This window comes from Impatiens glandulifera, chromosome 1 (assembly GCF_907164915.1).
Source record: "Impatiens glandulifera chromosome 1, dImpGla2.1, whole genome shotgun sequence".
In the NCBI taxonomy this organism is placed as follows: Eukaryota; Viridiplantae; Streptophyta; class Magnoliopsida; order Ericales; family Balsaminaceae; genus Impatiens; species Impatiens glandulifera.
Genome location: NC_061862.1, coordinates 43,039,558 through 43,058,924, shown reverse-complemented (window position 1 = coordinate 43,058,924; position 19,367 = coordinate 43,039,558). Strand labels below are relative to the sequence as shown.

The following is a 19,367-nucleotide window of genomic DNA, read 5'->3' as shown; positions in this document are numbered from 1 at the left end:
AGAAGAAGAAGCAGATGATGTATCCAAAACCGGAAAGATATCCGGTTAACTTGAAGCTATGAACAACCGGTAGACATCTTAAACCGAAATGCATTCAACCGGAAAACCGATGAAGAGACTACTTAAGAAAGAAGTCAGAACTATCAAATTAAGTACAACCTACAAATCGGTGCAAACAAATACTTTGAGTATCTGCGGAAGATGATACCAAAGGAACATACTATAATATTGCCATATCCATACAAGTCCGGTGATACTCTGCAGGCTGCAGAAGATAGCCTGAAGAGATCTTTCCATTTTGGGATAAGTCAGAGGCGCAACCTTCCAGGTGCAGGCAACTGTCAAACCAACAGTTGCTACATTAAGTAAAAGACAAACCTAGCCGGTTTGACCTACGCATTGGAAGCCTAAACCGCCAGGTCTGAAACACTGAACATCTGCTCAACCAATCAGATTCAAGGAGAAGAAATATTGTGACCGTTGGCACATTTCACCTATAAAAGAAGGAGCTGAAGAAGAGTAAATGCAGTTATCAGTTCCACCAACTACAAGTTCTAAGAGTTATTACGGGTTTATCTCTCTACAAGATTCAAAGTTTAAGTGTGCATTTGAAGTGAGATTACAATTTCGGTGAGAATTGTACGAGTGTTTATCGAGCAGCAAATAAGTCTCGATCGGATATTGTGTTTGTGTATTCATTAGTGAATATCATTCTCGCGGTTTCGAGAAGAAGGGGTGACGTAGGAGTTTTATCTCCGAACATCCATACAAACCTGTCTTGTTCTTTACTTTCTGTCGGCTTTACGTTCTAACCGATTTATACTAACCAACTCATACCGCCCTAACCGATTAAACATTACTTAAACTGATTTATTGAATCTCAAACCGACCTACTAAACTCCAAACCGACTTTATCCAAATCCGGCCTTATTCATCCCGTGTGCGTGTTGCTTCAACCTGAAACAAACCACTTCCACACTTGAACTCGGTTCAAGGGCTTGTGACAGTTTGTGTAGTATTGAAACCCCGGTGTTAATCTCTAACCAGATTAAACACCAACCGTTGAGTGAAAATGTGTAAACCGACCAAACCCCGGTTCCCCATCCGCGATCTAGATCCTAACAATTGGATGCTCCACTTCATTTTTCCAATCTACCTTGTATATATTTCCTAACCTATTTCCGGTTAGTAGTATGTTACCCTGAGAATTTTTAACTAAGCATGCATGCTTAAGAAATTCTACTGTATATCCAACATCACACATCTAACTAATGCTTAGCAGGTTAAAATGTTGATTTTCGACTAGAAGTACATTATCAACTGTTAAATTACCATGGACAATCTTACCCTTGCCCACAGTTTTACCTCTTGAGTTGTCACCAAAGACAATCATAGCACTGGTTTTTGTTTTAATGTTGGTTAGAAGGTTGTTGTTTCCAGTCATGTGTCTGTAGCAACCGCTGTCCAGGTACCACTCAAAGTTTTCTAGCCGTTTCTTCATATCCTACAAAATATACATATTTACAACTATTTGGTACCCACATTTACTTGGGTCCACAATTAATTAGTCCCTTGGGTATCCAGACTTTAATAAGTCGGACAACTTTCCCGGTTATGGTTCTAACTAGTCTTCCTGTACTCGGTTTGACATCTTTCTGTTTCCCTAAGAGTGCCTTATTTGGCGGTGGCCTTTGGTTTATTCTATGTAGTCGTGGATCGGTTTGTTTACCTTTGGGCCTGTTGACTTTCCTTCTCTAAAGATGAAGCCATTTTTCGGAGTTAGTTGGACTTACATAGGTTATTTCTTTTTCAGGTTTTGAGTCACTTTGTTCCTCATCGTCGGTTGAAGAGCTCTTGACAAATCTTACAAAGGGAAGATTATCTTTTGTGAGCTTCATCTTGTCGGAACGGTTCTGGTTGTTGGATCTGTTGTTTTTGTATCCAAGACCAAATTTGCATTTGGGATGTCTTTTATACTTAGACAACTGGTTCACCATTTCACTGGATCTTTTCCATGCGACTATTCGATATCGGGTTCGGGCATCTTCCTCTTCGGTCAACTCTTGAACTGACTCCTTGAACTGTTTGGTCTTAGAGGATAGTTCAGGTGCTGCCTCAGTTTCTAACATTTCATCAGGTTGAATACTATTGGTTTTAGGTTCGGACAGGATTGGTGCTGTGGGGTCGGTTCTAAAGTTGAGTTGGGTTGGTATTAAGGTTAATAGATTTTTGTACTCTACTACCATGTCATTTAGTGCATTAAATAACTCATCTTTAGTAAATTCTTCACAAGGATAGTCAAATACATGTTCCTCGTTTTCCATGAGACAGGTAAGTTCATCGTCGTTGTCACTGTGAGCCCATAGACTTCCTCCATCATCGGCTATCAGTGCTTTCTGAACTTCCCTTCCTTCACTGGTTTGTGAGTGGTTGTTTCTTTGGTTCTGATCATCCTGTTTCCGGTCATCCCGTCTTGGTTTTCTGCATTCCCACCTGAAATGTCCCAAACAATTACAATTATAACATCTAATATTAGATTTATCACCGTAGTTGTAGTTGTTGTTTGTCGGTTGGTTTTTCTTCATGAATTTGCCAAACTTCTGTGCAAGCATTGCCATAGCATCCTCGGTGAACTGTTTAGCGGTTCTGATCGGTGAAGGAGAAACCGGTTCCATGGATGTGACTAAGGCTTTAGTGGAGGTTGAGGCTGATACTTCATCTTTGATCCTATATCTCATTTCAAACTCATATGCCTTAAGATCTTCGAATACATCGTGTAGCTTCATCTTGCTTAGGTAGTTTAATTCTCTCATCACCATCGTCTTTATATCCCATGCGCTCGGAAGAGATCTTAAAGCTTTCATGATAGTTTCCTTGTTATCATACTTCTTTCCAAGAGTTGATAACTCATTTATCACATCTATAAATCGGTCACTGTACTCCCTCATTGTTTCTCCTGGTTTCATCTTAATGTTTTCAAACTTCTGGGTAGCCACCATTAACTTGTTTTCCTTGGTTCTTTCATTTCCCTCATGGAGTTGAATCACTGTTTCCCATACTTCCTTTGAGGTTTTGCAATCTCTGACCTTACAAAAGGTATTTCTGTCCAAACCGTTGAAGATATGGTTTCTGGCATGGTTGTCCAGATTATTTCTTCTCCTATCTTCTTTTGTCCAATCCTCCCTATCTTTATCAATCTTTATCGGTCCTTCAGACAGGATGAACGGCATCTCATCATCCATAGTGATTAAGTGCAAGTGCATGCGTATCTTCTAGTTGACGAAATCATCACCTTCTAGCATTGGAGGCTTCTCGAAAGTCATACTTACTTGAGTATTGAAACTAACTGCTCTGATACCAATTGTTAGGATCTAGATCGCGGATGGGGAACCGGGGTTTGGCCAGTTTACACCTTTTAACTCAATGGTTAGTGTTTAATCCGGTTAGAGATTAACACCGGGGTTTCAATACTACACAAACTGTCACAAACCTTTGAACCGAGTTCAAGTTCAGAAGTGGTTTGTTTCAAGTTGAAGCAACACGCACACGGGATGAATAAGGCCGATTTTGATAAAGTCGATTTGGAGTTTAGTAGGTCGGTTTGATATTCAGTAAATCGGTTTAAGTAATGTTTAATCGGTTAGGGCGGTATGAGTCGGTTAGTATAAATCGGTTAGAACGTAAAGCCGGTAGAAAGTAAAGAACAAGACATGTTTTTATGGATGTTCGGAGATAAAACTCCTACGTCACCCCTTCTTCTCGAAACCGCGAGAAGGATATTCACTAAGGAATACAAAAACACAATATCCGATCGAGACTTATTTGTTGCTCGATAAACACTCGTACAATTCTCACCGAAATTGTAATCTCACTTCAAATGCACAATTAAACTTTGAATCTTGTAGAGAGATAAACCCGTAATAACTCTTAGAACTTGTAGTTGGTGGAACTGGTAACTGCATTTACTCTTCTTCAGCTCCTTCTTTTATAGGTGAAATGTATCAACGATCACATTTCTTCTCCTTGAATCTGATTGGTTGAGCAGAGGTTTAGTGTTTCAGACCTGGCGGTTTAGGCTTCCAATGCGTAGGTCAAACCGGATAGGTTTGTCTTTTACTTAATGTAGCAACTGTCAGTTTGACAGTTGCCTGCACTTGGAAGGTTGCGCCTCTAACTTATCCCAGAATGGAAAGATCTCTTCAGGCTATCTTCTGCAGCCTGTAGAGTATCACCGGACTTGTATGGATATGGCAATATTATAGTCTGTTCCTTTGGTATCATCTTCCGCAGATACTCAAAGTATCTGTTTGCACCGATTTGTAGGTTGTACTTAATTTGATAGTTCTGACTTCTTTCTTAAGTAGTCTCTTCATCGGTTTTCTGGTTGAATGCATTTCGGTTTAGGATGTCTACCGGTTGTTCATAGCTTCAGGTTAACCGGATATCTTTCCGGTTTTGGATACATCCTCTGCTTCTTCTTCTAACCGGTCTAGTCTTCTTGATCGGTTGGATTCTTGATCGGTCAGATTTTTGACCGATCCTGGTTCTTAACCGTTCCTGCATAGGAAGTTTATTTTGTTAAGTTCTTATTTAACCGGTCTAATTTTATCTAACACAACGTAAAACCAACCCTAATCATCACCCGACATTCATCTTGTGACCTTGCATTTTCAAATGCTCGTCAAACCAACCATTAATTCCAACCTCACACTCGACAAATCACCCACCATCTGACCTCCATCTCGTCACCTCACACTTTCAAATTTTCGTCATACCAACCACTAATTCAGACCTCACACTCGACAAACCATCCACCATCTTGACCTCATACTTTCAAATGCTCGTCAAATCAACCACTAATTCCGACCTCACACTTTCAAATGCATTCTTGAAAATATAAATTTGCATATTTTGGGATTCGAACACTGGTCATAAATATGAAATGTGAACACTTAAACCGTTAGACCTCTTATAATTGTTGAAATAATTTTATTATTTTTGTATGTATATATATTGTATTTAATATTTATTACCAATTATTTAATTTTTATATTAACATAAAAATTATTTATACTCATAAGGAAAATATATATATATATATATATATATATATATATATATATATATATATATATATATATATATATATATATATGACGAGAGAAAAAATGTATGATAAAAGATAAAATGTATTAATATAAAATTAATTATGAAAAATAATATAATATATATATATAAGGTAACAAATAAATATAAAATTATGAAGGTATGTGCATTTATAACAAAAACAAATTGTTTATATATATATATAAAATAAATATAAAAATTATGAAGGTAGGTGTATTTATAAAAAAAAATTATTTTTATCTTGGATTAATATTAATATATATATTTTTTAGATGATATATGGTAAGGATATATATATATATATATATATATATATATATATATATATATATATATATATATATATATATATATATATATATATATATATATATATATATATATATATATAGTAATGAGAAAACAAAATTTAATTAAGAAAGAGAATAGAAGAGAGGAGAGAGAAAATACCGATGACTTAAATTAATGTGGTGCTGATTAATTTTAAGCATTATGGGAGTGAAATATTTATAGCGAATGGGGCAATATTTGTAGGGAATGGGGCAACAAACTACATAGAGTGCTGATTAGACTAGACGAGTAAGTATATATATATTTTTTTATATTCATTAATAATTTTATCTCTCTTCTCACTATTTACATTTTTTCTCTCTCTTAAATAAGACGCATTTATTAAAAAAATTAATTTTTATTATTTAAAACACTTAATAATTTATCTCTTTAATTTTTATTATTATAAATATTCTTTTTTATAATTATTATACATGTCACCATAAACTATAAACGCATTTTAATTATTTCTCTCTCTCAATAATTTTTTTTATTTATTAAAAAAATTAAAATTTATTTTCAATAATAAAAATAACTAAAATTAAAATAAATAATAATTAATTGTGTTATATTTAATTAAAAATATTTACTTGGATTGATTTACTATTTTATATTATAAATTGCACAATTTAATTAATAATTTAAGAGTATCAATAAAATAAACTTACCAAAAAAATATGGTCCAAAATGCATCATAACATTTACTTTTACAAAACCGCTAAGAATTGAAGATAGATACAACTCAAATCACCAACAACTAATAACATAGATAAAAAAAAATCACTAAGAGAGAATAACTGACATGGTATGCTAGTTGAGTGTTGTTAATTAAACTTTTGTAGTTGATTGACTTTTATGTAGTTGATTGAGCTTCTAATTATAGAAGATGTTCTAATTATAGAAGATGAACGAAACATAAAAAGAAAGAGACTTTTAAGAATAGAAAATAGAGATACAACAATTAATAGTTAAAAAAGATAATCAAATTGAGTAAAATGATTAATAATTTTTTTTATTATTATTATTAATATATATTATTAAACTAACTAGGAAAATTCCCGTGCGAATAAAAATATAAATAAAAAAAAATTAATAAAAAAAATAATAATATGTATTCAATGTTTAAAATTCTTAATAAATCACAAAAAATATATTAAAATAAAAAATAAAACGCTCTCATTCAACATTTTATTCATTTCGATAAAACAACTTATTTTCTCACATATCTCGTCACATATCTTATCTCGTGACCTTACACTTTCACTTTGATCAATCAAATATTTGATTCATATTTTTTTAACCACTTTCAATTGATATCGGCCTATTATCCCTCGGCAAACCACATAACAATTACACTTGGTTAAAAGGTTGTACTTGTTTTTTATGTTTCAAGTTCGAAACATACATATAGCATTTTTAATTTTATTTTTAACCGTTTTAAGTTTATGGGCGGGTCAACCCACAATCCGATCCAAGTATCCATTTATTCTCACATATATATCCAAATTAACCACAGCTCTCGACCCGGTCGGACACTTTAAAAATTAAGCATCATTATATATATATATTAGTTAGTTAAAAAGTTGAACTTATACTGTTAAAATGTCCCGCGTTTATCTAATTTGGTGTTGAATTTAAAATATAAAGTGTTATTAGCCTAGTTGGTTAAAATGTTGTATTTGTTTGGTTAAGTTGTAAGTTCGAAACATACCTATAGCATTTATAATTTTATTTTTAATTGTTTTAAGTTTATGAGCGGGTCAACCCACAATCTGACCCAAATATCCATTTACTCTCACATATTTATTCAAATTAACCACATCTCTCGACCCGAAAATCCGGACACTTTAAAAATTAAGCATCATTATATATATATATATATTAGTATATTTTTTATTCTCTTGTATATAAATTTTAATTAATACAATTATTTATTATTTATTTTAATTTGAGTCATTTTTATTATTAAAAATAAATTTTAATTTTTTTAATAAATAAAAGAGATTAATTTACTGAAGGAGAAAATAATTAGAATTTATCAAAATGAGTGAAGGTGATTAAGTGATGATTAATCGTTTATAGTGGCATGTACAATAGTTTAAAAAAATAATATTTATAATAATAAAAATTAAAGAAATAAATTATTAAGTATTTTTTAATAATAATAAATTATATTTGTTTTATTGAATGCGTATTTAAGATGAAGGGAGAAAATGTAAGTAGTGAGAAAAAATTAATAATAAGATAAATGAGAAAAATAAATATATATTAGTCAGCAAACTAATCAGTAATTCACGTGGTTCGCTGCTCATTCGCTACAAATTTTTCGCTCCCCTAAATATATATATATATATATATATATATATATATATATTTATTTACAATTAAAATCATGTTTTTACTTTGTTCTAAAGGGAAATTTGAGCAAATGACCCTAAAAAGAGGCCTAAATGCGTTTGGTGAGGGTGACTAATTTAAATAGCGCTGGTGACCCCATTTTTTTCTGACGAAAATGCCCCTATTGCGTCACGCATCCTTCAGTTGCGTAACGCACCTAAGGGCATTGTGAAAAGTCAAACAAGAGGTGGATATCCCCCAGGCCTCCATGAGGTCCTGGGTTCGAGCCCGTCAGGCGGCAAATTCTGCGCCTGGTTAATTAGTTAAGTATGTTTGCGGGCTATGTACTTAACCCGCGGGGATTAGTCGCACTCCATAGGAGTAGCGGAACCCAGCGTTCTCAAAAAAAAAAAAAGTCCACAATGCCCTTACTATATAATTGAAAAAAATCAAGTTCTTCCCATTTCTTTCTTTCTTGTTCTCTTTCTTCACTTCTCATTCTCCTCCTTCTCTCTAAAAAGACCACCCCCGACGACGATCCCCGACGAAGACGGCGGAATCCCAACGAAGGAGATGTCCGCTGCTATCCTTCAGATTACAGATTACAGGTTACCACAAATGGATCATTTTGTAACTTTTTGCATTTCAGATTCATTATATATTCATAATCTGTAAACTGTATTCTTCCTCCTTCCTTTATTTCTCTCTTTCGACGCATTGTTTGTTAGGGTTTAGTGATTAGGGATTGAGTAGTTGAATGCCACCGTTGCGGTGGAATCCGGGTACGTAACGCAGTTGCGTAACGCACCCCAAACAACGTAACAACAAGAGCATCAAATGACTTTATGCAAGTATCGCGAGTGGCTAGACAGATGGTGGAGCGGTTTGGGTTCAGTAAGAAGATCGGCCAGATTGCCATTGGTGGAACAAAGTTAGTCGGTTCAAAAATTCGAAATCCTTTGATTTGATGAAAAAGTTATGTGTAGTAACAGAGTTAGTCTGTGTTGTGTTTGTGATTGCAGATGTCTTCACAGAAAGATTACTCGATGGCGACAACAGATGTTGTGGATGCAGAAGTGAGGGAGCTGGTGGATAAAGCATACTCGAGAGCAACACAAATAATCACAAGCCAAATTGACATTCTCCATAAGCTTGCTCAACTTCTCATAGAGAAAGAAACTGTTGATGGTGAAGAGTTCATGAGCCTCTTTATTGATGGCAAAGATGAACTTTATGTTTCCTAATTCCCCTTTCTATGATTTTTCTGTAAGAATTGCATGTTCACCCTAAAACAATACATTTGCATATATATATATAAAAACACAACAATTGTTCTGTCAAAGCCAACAACAACAATAACATTAACAAGAAGAAGAATCAAATAAAATAGAAAAAATGTCATCTGACAGTTCCTCCTCCTTTGTGCTTCTTATCTTCTAGGGCAGCAGCTTCGTTAAGCATATCGGCTGCATCTTTGTGCATGTCCAGCTTCGCAAGGGCAACCGCCTGCATGTAAAAAGCAGTCGACCAATCGGGGAGGACACACTGGGATTGCATGGCATCTCGGAGAGCTGCATCAGGTTGCTCGCACATAAGATAACATAGACTTCGTCTTCCATATACAGTTGGGGAAATCATCGTTCCCACATCTATGAACTGCAACATTTTTATAACCATAATCAAATTATAAACAACCAAACATACATATATTACATACCAAAATGTTTTATTTTTATATACCTGAGAATAACAATCTATAGCAGTTCTAAAATCCTTATCACGGAATGCCAAGTCACCACGCTTCCTTGCATCCAGCATGTCTTTCATCTGTTGTGTCCATTCTTGAAAAGAAAGCTGGAACAAATCAAATAAACAAATAAGCGCTTGTGTTTGCACCAAAATGGCATTAGCAAAAAAGAATACCTCATTAGTTCATTCGTCGTCTTTATAGTGAGTTGTTACCAAGATTTGATGGATGGTTGTGAGGTCCATTCTATGACAGGCATCTCCCATTGATGAAAGAGGATGTTGAGGGGTGGCTGGTGCCTCTTCATGTTTAGGGATACCAAGCATCACATAAGATTGAAACAACGTATCATCAATATATAAAAGACTTCTCATCCCGATCTGGATACAGATCATAAAGTGTTTCAAAATGAACTTATAATTAGTGTGAATATGACACTTTCAACTGCAAAATGAATTAAATAAATGAATTTGCATTACAGTCAAGAATTATTCTTTGAAGACCTTAGTTCCAACTACTGTAGAATTGGAATCGATATAATTGTATTAATGGAATGGAGGAGGAATTGATATAATTGTATTAATTGCTACAAATTATAAACTAGAGTGAAAGAAAGACAATGGACTCACATCAGGTTTATTCTGCAATGGGGCAAGGGTAGAAACCAGGTCTCTTGTGTTCTCTTGGTTCATACTGCAAACAGGGGCGGAGCCACCCATGGGCTAGGGCGGGCTCCAGACCCACCTAAATGAAAATGCTAAAAGAAATTTTTTATATATGTGTTTGACATATGAGCCTTAGTCCAGTTGACTATGTTATTGAAATGTTAATATAAGATCAGGTGATCAAATCCTGGCCTCATCTTTAACTTATTTTATAATAATATATAAATCATATAATAATATTATTTATTTTAAAATTATATTTATATAATAATAATAGTGTTTTATATTTCTTAATTTTAAATTATTTCAAAAATTTATAAGAAAAATATAAATTAATATTAATAAACAAGTTAAAATAAAGAATTTGATATCCCTACTCAAAAACTTAACAAATCTCCTAGAATTGATGTTGATGTAAGTTCTCTTAAACTTGATCCAACATTACGTATTCCGATATGAAAATATCCTTTTAATCAAAGGGATGAAATTAGACGAGCTTATATCAAGATGGGGTCATATCAACCTATTAAGGATGAGTACCCGCCGACCAAATTTGGAAATCAAAATCGACGGTTCCAAAGTCATTGGTTTAAGAAATTTACTTGGTTAGAATACTCTCCTTTGAAAGATGCCTGCTTTTTGTTTCCCATGTTTCTTGTTTTAACATAAGCAACCCCAAAAATCTACATTTACAATAGATTGATTCAAATATTGAAAGCGAGTTAATGATGAGGATATATGCTCTTTTGTTATGCATATAGGATATAATATTTCACCACATAATAGGGCAGTTGAATATCTTGATAATCTAATGAATATCCTTGTCATATTGACAAAGTACTAAATGCATCGTCTTCAGATGAAAAACAAAATAACAGATTACGGCTTACAACAACTATTGAAAGCACTCGGTGACTCACTTTGCAAACGTGTGCATTGAGAGGGCATGACGAGTTTCCATCTTCTAATAATCGTGAAAATTTTATTGAAAAAAAAGCGAAACATGGAAAGTTAAATCTGAGATGCAAATTGGAGTCAGCCCCAGGTAATTTTTCATCCTAGCTCCGCCCCTGACTGCAAACATTTTGAAGCTATATTAATAACAACAGTAGCCTCTTCAGTTGAAAAGTTTCCTTCCAAGTGTGAATCAATCAAAAGAAGAATGTTTTTATGGACTACTCTGTTAATACAACCTAAAAAAACATGGGGAAGCACTTACATGACTTGGTGGGATGTGTTTCCCACTGAGAAGATCCAGAAGCACTATTCCAAAGCTAAACATGACACTTTCTGGGGTAACCCTTCCTGCATACAAGCACATTTACCCAGCTAATTTTTGTAGTCCATTATGTGTTGGTAGTGGAAGAATTAACGGTTGATTGATGATAAATCTGAAGTAATTGTCTAGCAGTCTCTCCTTGGAATGTATAATAGTGAAGCTATATTTTCTCCGATCACTCATAGAACACTCAAGTAGATATTTTGAAAAAGCATAAAGGTCCATACTTCATGTTAATATTTGAGAAGAAGAGGAAAAACTGTATATATATTTATGCATTGATTAGATTGTTAACTATTTCAATCTGCTATATAGCCATTCTAACCAAAATATAACGTCTACTAATAACCACCACTAATCTAGAAGCTGATTAACTGCAATATGCTTTTAAAATACTTTAACTTATAATTTTTCTATAAACCCTCCTCAATGGAAGTGCAATGAATTTCTCAAAGCTCACTTTCTGAATTTTATCAACTTATCATTTCTCCAGACAATCCAAATAAGAGATCATGAGAATATTCTCTTATTATTCTTAATAATTTATCTAAATGATTTACTTGAAAGATAATGAAGGAAACATGTAGAAATCTACTATAAATGCCTAGGGTTCAATAACATTGTTGATCGATCTCCCAACAATCTAGTATGTACCCAAACAAAGGCAACCATTCTAAAATATGGGGAAAAGAGCAGAAATGTGGTTACAAATACCATTTCTTAGATACTCTGGAGGTGTATAAGCAAGGTTTGTACTATAGCTTCCGTCTGTATATAAAAACAAAGCAAAATAATTACAACCGCTGAATCTTGCGTGACGCATCCAATCAACCTGCATTCAACGAATCAGGGCGAATCAATGACGTTCTGTAAAGGAAATCAACACAAACAATATAAACGAAATAAACACAAAATATAAACGAATATAGTGGAAATTTTTGCTTCGGCCGTCGTCGTTCGCCGTTGGAGCCGCAGTTCGCCGTTGGAAGTTCTTCGCAGCTATAGGCCATTGAATATGGTGGAATGGTCGACGGTGCCTCTTCGATTGGTTCTTCGGCGATGAAAAAGAAGAGAAAGTCTTCTCCGCCACCATTAGGGTTCACGGCGGAGCGGAGAAGACGGGGAAGAAAGGGTGGATGAGAGAGAAAATAATCGAAAATGAAAAAAAATTATGACTTTATAGGGTTCAGGATGCGTCACGCATCTAGAGGGTGCGTGATGCAGGGGTATAATGGTCATTAAAAAGTTTGGGGGTCACCAGCGCTATAAAAAACATGGGCCCGCACCAAACATAATTTGACCCCTCTTTAGGGTCATTTCCTCAAATTCCCCGTTCTAAATGGATAGATATTTTTTTTGTTATGTTCATAAATGGATTAGAGATGAATTTAGCCTGTGATTCAAACAAATTATTTTATCTGTCGATCTTATTGTTAAGTTTGCTACATGATTTCTTGAAACAAATAAAATGAAGTCACAACACAGTGAAATTGAGTAACTTTTAAGAAAATAAATATAACGGGTTCAATTCTTTTAAGTCTATGATTGAATGGTTTACTTGTAAGAAAATCCACTATCTAGAAGCTACCAAATGAGAAATGGCCAGCTGAAAAGTTTGACTAATGGCGCGATATTTCTACAATCTCAATAATATCATGATAGTGACTGGTGAGTGACCAGGCTATAAATAAGAAGCAATTTCCTTGGCTAATTATCCACTTCCAACCATGGATTAATCAATTTATAATTAATAAATGCCCAAGATCATGAAGATGAAGAGTTTGGCTTTGATGATCTTGCTGCAGTCTGTTTTGATGGTTATCTTGCTCTTTTCTCTAGCCACTGCTGCAAGAGAGTTCCCTTCCTCTCATGATGATGGTACGTAACTATATACATATATAATGATTAATTATAGGCAACGGTCCTCGCACGACTCATTACGTGAGAAAAAATGAGTCGAGATAATAAATCGCGGTTAAACCATAAGTAGAATAGTTATTATTAAGTTCACCATTTATATGATCACTCTCTAGTTAACTAGAACTGCTAATATTCTGGTGCAGGTGAAGTAATTAAGGCACGAAAATTGGCTGGAGGACCAGGCTTTGATGATCCATGGGGTCACCATTTTGTCCATAATTAATAATGTTAGAATTATTGAAGTCTCATCACCTTCTCCAAATGTCTTATAAACTTTAAATTTCATGTGGCTGCCTCCTACAATATGTGCAATTAAACATCTATCCTTTAATGTGGTGTTGATGTGTTATGTGTTATGTATTATGATATTTGAAATTATTTATGGTGATTGAATAAATTATGTATGTAACTCAATAAGTTAGCAAATTCATTCACTGTTTTTGTTTTTGTTGATTGCATGTAATGATAAAAATGTTTTTTCTCGATAAAAAAAGTGACTCGCACCGTTGAAAATGATAAAATGGTTAAATAAATTATTGTAATGAATTGAGTTGGCCACACTTCTTTGAGAGGAAATGGATAATTGAGAAATATTTTATTTTATTTTAATTGAATGAATGTGTAATACATATTTTTTATGACTATTTATAAATTAGTAAAATTTTCTAACTAGAAATAGGAAAACTAATAACTAATTAACTATTAAAACCGAAAACTAATATTACCAATTATCTAACTAACTTGTTATGAGTCAACTCAATTAATTAACTTGAGTTGATTCAGTATCTTTAATATAGATGAATTACTGTTTCATATAATATTTCATGCCTTTTGAATTTGAGAATGAATTTACGAGTTTGAAATGGCTTAAAGAAGCAAAAATAATATTTCAATCAATTGTAAATGCTCTCTCCTTTGAAAATTTAATAACCTCTATTGATTACACTTAATCAATTAATAGTGTAAAAAATTGAGCATGTAAGAATATTAACACCATATTGATAATGAATTTTTTTTTCTCCGTAGTTCAAATATATTACACTTTCATAATTATCTATTCTGTTTATAGTATGCAAAAACCAACTGATTTTAGAAGTAAGATGATAAAAATAAAAGTATTTGTGAATTTTCAGTAAAATTAGTAACAGTGAAGAAATAAATGTTTTGCTTCAAATTTAACAAACATTAATAAATGTAAATTTACATGTTTTTATATAATTAAATTGTTTTTTAAGTTAATTTTGCATTAATAAAGTTGTGCGGGTGAAAAGAAGATCTTGAAATATATACAAGATCAAGTTAAAAAGATAGGGATAATAATAATGTTTTATTTTATTTTAATTTAATTCTTAAATTGTCTAATGTCTTATTAATTTACTTTTTATAGATAAAATAATGTTTAAAATATATTAGTTATTAATTTTAAAATTAAATATTGTCAGTTTAATAATATACGTCAACTATAATATATATCATATTTTTTAATTTATTAATATATTATTTTTGATTTCAGATTTTATAAAAAAAAACTTCTCTTAACAAATTTTTTAATTTTATTTAATTCAATTTTTCTTTAACATTTTTAAAAAAAAAAAAATTTACTCCATTTATTTTTCATTTCTACACGTAATTACATATTAAGATTTTATACAAAATAAATAATTTTTTCAAATAATGTATATAGTTGCTAAATATTTCCTAGGTTAGTTTAGAAGGTATATTAATTCGTCTAATTCGTATTATTCATAATATTATTATTACGATACTTTTTGAGATTTTGTTTAGGAAAGTCGGTAGACTCTGTCAGGAGTTAATCCTTCTTTTCGAGGATTTACGAGCTCGATAATTTTTTAAGAATTGTTTTTTCTTATTTTTTATTTGTAAATTTTCATGTCATGCTTTTTCATAAAATCATTTTTAATATGCATATACTCTTAAAAATAAAAATAAACAAGGTTTAGAAGGTATATTATTGTAATATCAGATAATATCTTGTCATTAGTTTTAAGTAAAAATAATGATTTATATTCATATAAAGTAAAATAAATATAAAAATAATAATTTAAAATAAAATATAAAATAGTAAAAAATTGAAATTAAAAAAAAAAATCAGTTAAAGAAGAAAAAGAAAGTTGAAATGGACAAATATATTAACAAGCCATTTAAAAACTAACAAATCATTCCAACTGAACCAAATATTAATTAAACAGAAGCGAACAAATTAAATTTATTTTATTGAACTGAATCCAACAATTCAGTTTTGGTCGAATTAGCGTAGCTGAAATTGTTCGAACCGAACCGATTGAATATTAAAACAAGAAAATACAAGAAAAAAACTTCAGTTGAAATGAAGGTGATCATATATATATATATATAAAACGATTTAACGTATAATTTATATATCCGTATAAAATAAATAATTATACGTATCAAACAAAAAAACAAATTGAGAACAATGAAGAGGTTGACAGCAAAGATGATACAGTGTCTTTGGAGCTTATTAGAAGGAAACACTTATGGCGTCGAGCACTCTTCACAACTTTATGATACAATACAAAAATATAACACCTGAACTATTGGATACAATAAGAAAAGTTAAAGATGATTCAAATAGACTTAAACTTTAAAAGAATCTAGACAATTATTGAATCATAATATATATATTTTCAATTTTTATGAATTATTAATTTATGATTTTTTTGGATAAAAAATTATAAAGATTTCTCGAAAAAACATTATATTATTATTTTATCGAATTTTTTAATTTTTTACATTAGCTTAAGTCGGGACCGGACAAATTTGTTATTTTACCGAATTTATTAATTTACCAAATATTAATTTAAAAAGTTTCTATAATATATATATATATATATATATAATATATATATATATATAATATATATATATATAATAAATAAAATATTTAAAAAATCATAAACCATCTTTTCCCTATTTTTCTTCCTTTTCCTTTCCCATTTTACTAATTGGTCTTTGTGGTGTTCGTTGATAGCCATTTCTCCACTCATGTCATTTTCGTCAACTTCAATGTACTTTGTTTTTCTGTCGGTTTTGTTCTCTTACTTATATATTTATTTAATAACCCAACTTGTCAAATATTTAAATTTTATATTCATGTATAAAAAATCTTGATCTTATTTTTATATTATTTCCGAGAGCAGAGTCACTACTCTTGGGGAGAGAATTGAATTATCATCGAGAGAGTGATTAGTATTCTCGGTAATAATATTATTTTCGACGACTTTAAATGTTTTCAGTGATATTAATTTTTCTTCATTGACCGTCGAATTACCTATACTTTCCGAGTGTATTTGTCGCCTTCGGTGAAAACGATACTGACGGAAAGATCCAAAAAATTTGTCCTCCTTAAAAGCCATTTTTTTACTAGTATACTTTAAGTTATTAATGAGAGCATTGGATTAATTGTCACATTTTGAAGCATATTTTTACTCTTAAATGAATTAATAAAAAAAATAATTTATCTTTTAAAAAAAATTAGAATGTTAGAACAAAATTTATAATTAAAATAATGTTTTTACTTGGTTCTAATTGGATTTTTTTTGTTATGTTCATAAATGGATTAGAGATGAATTTAGTCTGTGATTCAAACAAACTATTTTATTTGGGAGAGGGATCCTCTGCTACTGATTCATCTGTTACCTGTGTTCCTCACTCACAGTTTTATTTATTTATAAAAAAAACAAAAAAAAACAAACCAACATGATTTACTAATTTGCCCCTCCTATGTGAGGGGAACAGACGGAACATATATAGTTGGTAGCAGAAGAACTTGTGGGTTTTATTTGTCTATCTAATTGTTAACTTTGCTACATTATTTCTTGAATGGCTATTCCACCATAAAAATAAAATGAAGTCACAGCTTAGTGTGATTTGTTAAGTATAACTCAAATGATAATAATATCACTGGTAAAAAAATATTTTTACCGATAGAAATTACCGAGAGTTTTAAAAAACTCTCGGAAATGATCTTGAGAGAAACAAATCTTTCGTTATTAAAATAGATTCCGAGAGTCGTGTAAAATCTTCGCTTTTACAAGTTTTTACCGAAAGTTTTACAAAAAACTTTCGGTTTTATCCTTCCCAAAAAAACCAAAATAATTTTAAGTGATGGAAATGGGGTAATTGCGAAGGTTATTCAAAGAACCCTCGGATTTACATTTCCTAAAATTGTTAATTGCGAAGGTCTTCCAATAAACCTTCAGTTTTGACTCATCATAAAACTTTTAAAAATAATTCTAAGTGTTGTGAAGGATTAATTCCGAAGGTTTTCTTATAAACTTTCGGTTTTGACTCAGGTTCAAAACCGAAAGTAATATGAAAACTTTCGGTAATGACTTTTATAAATACGAAACTCTACTTCTTCTCTTCTTCTTTCCGCCTTTGTCTTTTCCCTCTCTCTTTCTCTTCTACCCGCGTCGCCGCCGCCGCCACTTCTTCTTCTTCTCTTCTTCCTCTCTTCTTCCTCTCTTCTTCCTCTCTTCTCCTTCTCTTCTCCTTCCGCCCGCGCCAACGCCCTCGACGGAACCACCGTCGCCAATTCGATCAAGGTTAGATTTTATTTTATTTGGTTATGTTATATGGTTAGATTTAGATTTGTTATTGGTTAGTTTTAGGTTAGCTAGATTTAGGTTATAGTTTAGATTATTTTTTGTTTGATATAGGTTATATATTAGGTTAGATTTTGTTAAATATATGTATAATATATGTATAATTTTGTTTGATATATATTTGGATTAGGTTATAACTTGGTTATGTGATTATATGTTTGGTAATTATATGGTTAGATTTAGATTTGTTATATATTGTTTAGTTTTAGGTTAGTTTAGACTATATTTTGTTTGTTAAATATATATATGATTTTGTTAGATTTTGTTAAGTATGTGTATGATTTTGTTTGATATATGTTTGGATTAGGTTATAATTTGTTTGATATATTTTGGATTTAGGTTATTGTGTTTGATTTAAGTTATATTAGATTTGGATTATGGATATTTGGTTTGATTAGTATGATATATGTTAAATTTTGTTTGATATATATTATATTGTGGTTAGATTCATAAATTTATTAATGAAATGCATTCAGGATGAGTGAATGGAAGCGTATTCGGAAAACACCAGAGAAACTGTCTCTGCCATTCCAGAACTTGCTAGCAGCATCAAGTTCTGACTCAGGGTCGGTCGCGGCGGAAGAGGCGAGACAAATATCGTTGGAATTGGAGCAAATCCTATTGAGGGACACGGAAAGAGCTTAATTGGTTATTGAATTGATAGCGGAGAGGGTCCAAATGAAACAGAAATTGGAGAATCTAAAAAAACAAGATGAATATGTCATGAGGGTCCATATACAACTCGGGTTTTATTGAAAAAGAAAACCGAAAGTTAATTGGAAATCTCTCGATTTTACTCTATGAAGAAAAACCAAAAACTTTCCAATTAACTTTCGGTTTTTCTCTCGGGTATCTAAACCGAAAACTCTACAATATCTCTCGGTAAATGCCCAATTATATTAACGAAAGTATCAATACCGAAGAATGGTGAGAGTCACCCAAACTTTCGGTATTAAGTCTATACCGAAAGATATAGGCTCATTACCGAGAGTTTTTACTCTCGATTTTGACCCTTTTTCACTCATGAGTGATTTTTAAGAGATTAAATATCACATTTCATTTATACATAAAACGTGTTAAATTTTAGTTTTAAATTTAAATATGTGTTATGTTAGGTTAAGCATATAAGAATGCATGCATGGTTTTAATTGTTTACGGTAACATCATAAAAAAAAACACTATCTAGAAAATAGCACAAATGAATGGCCAGCTGAAAAGTTTGACCAGTATATTGGCACCTAATATACTAACTTGTATTATTGTATTGAAATGGGTTTATATATTAATTTATACTGTAATGGCGACAATACTAGCTA

General features: G+C 31.8%; 1 pseudogene; it reads right to left on the bottom strand.

The window, feature by feature from the left end:
• Nucleotides 1-9,139: 9,139 nt before the first annotated feature.
• LOC124926033 lies at nucleotides 9,140-12,495 on the bottom strand (annotated as a pseudogene).
• Nucleotides 12,496-19,367: the final 6,872 nt, after the last annotated feature.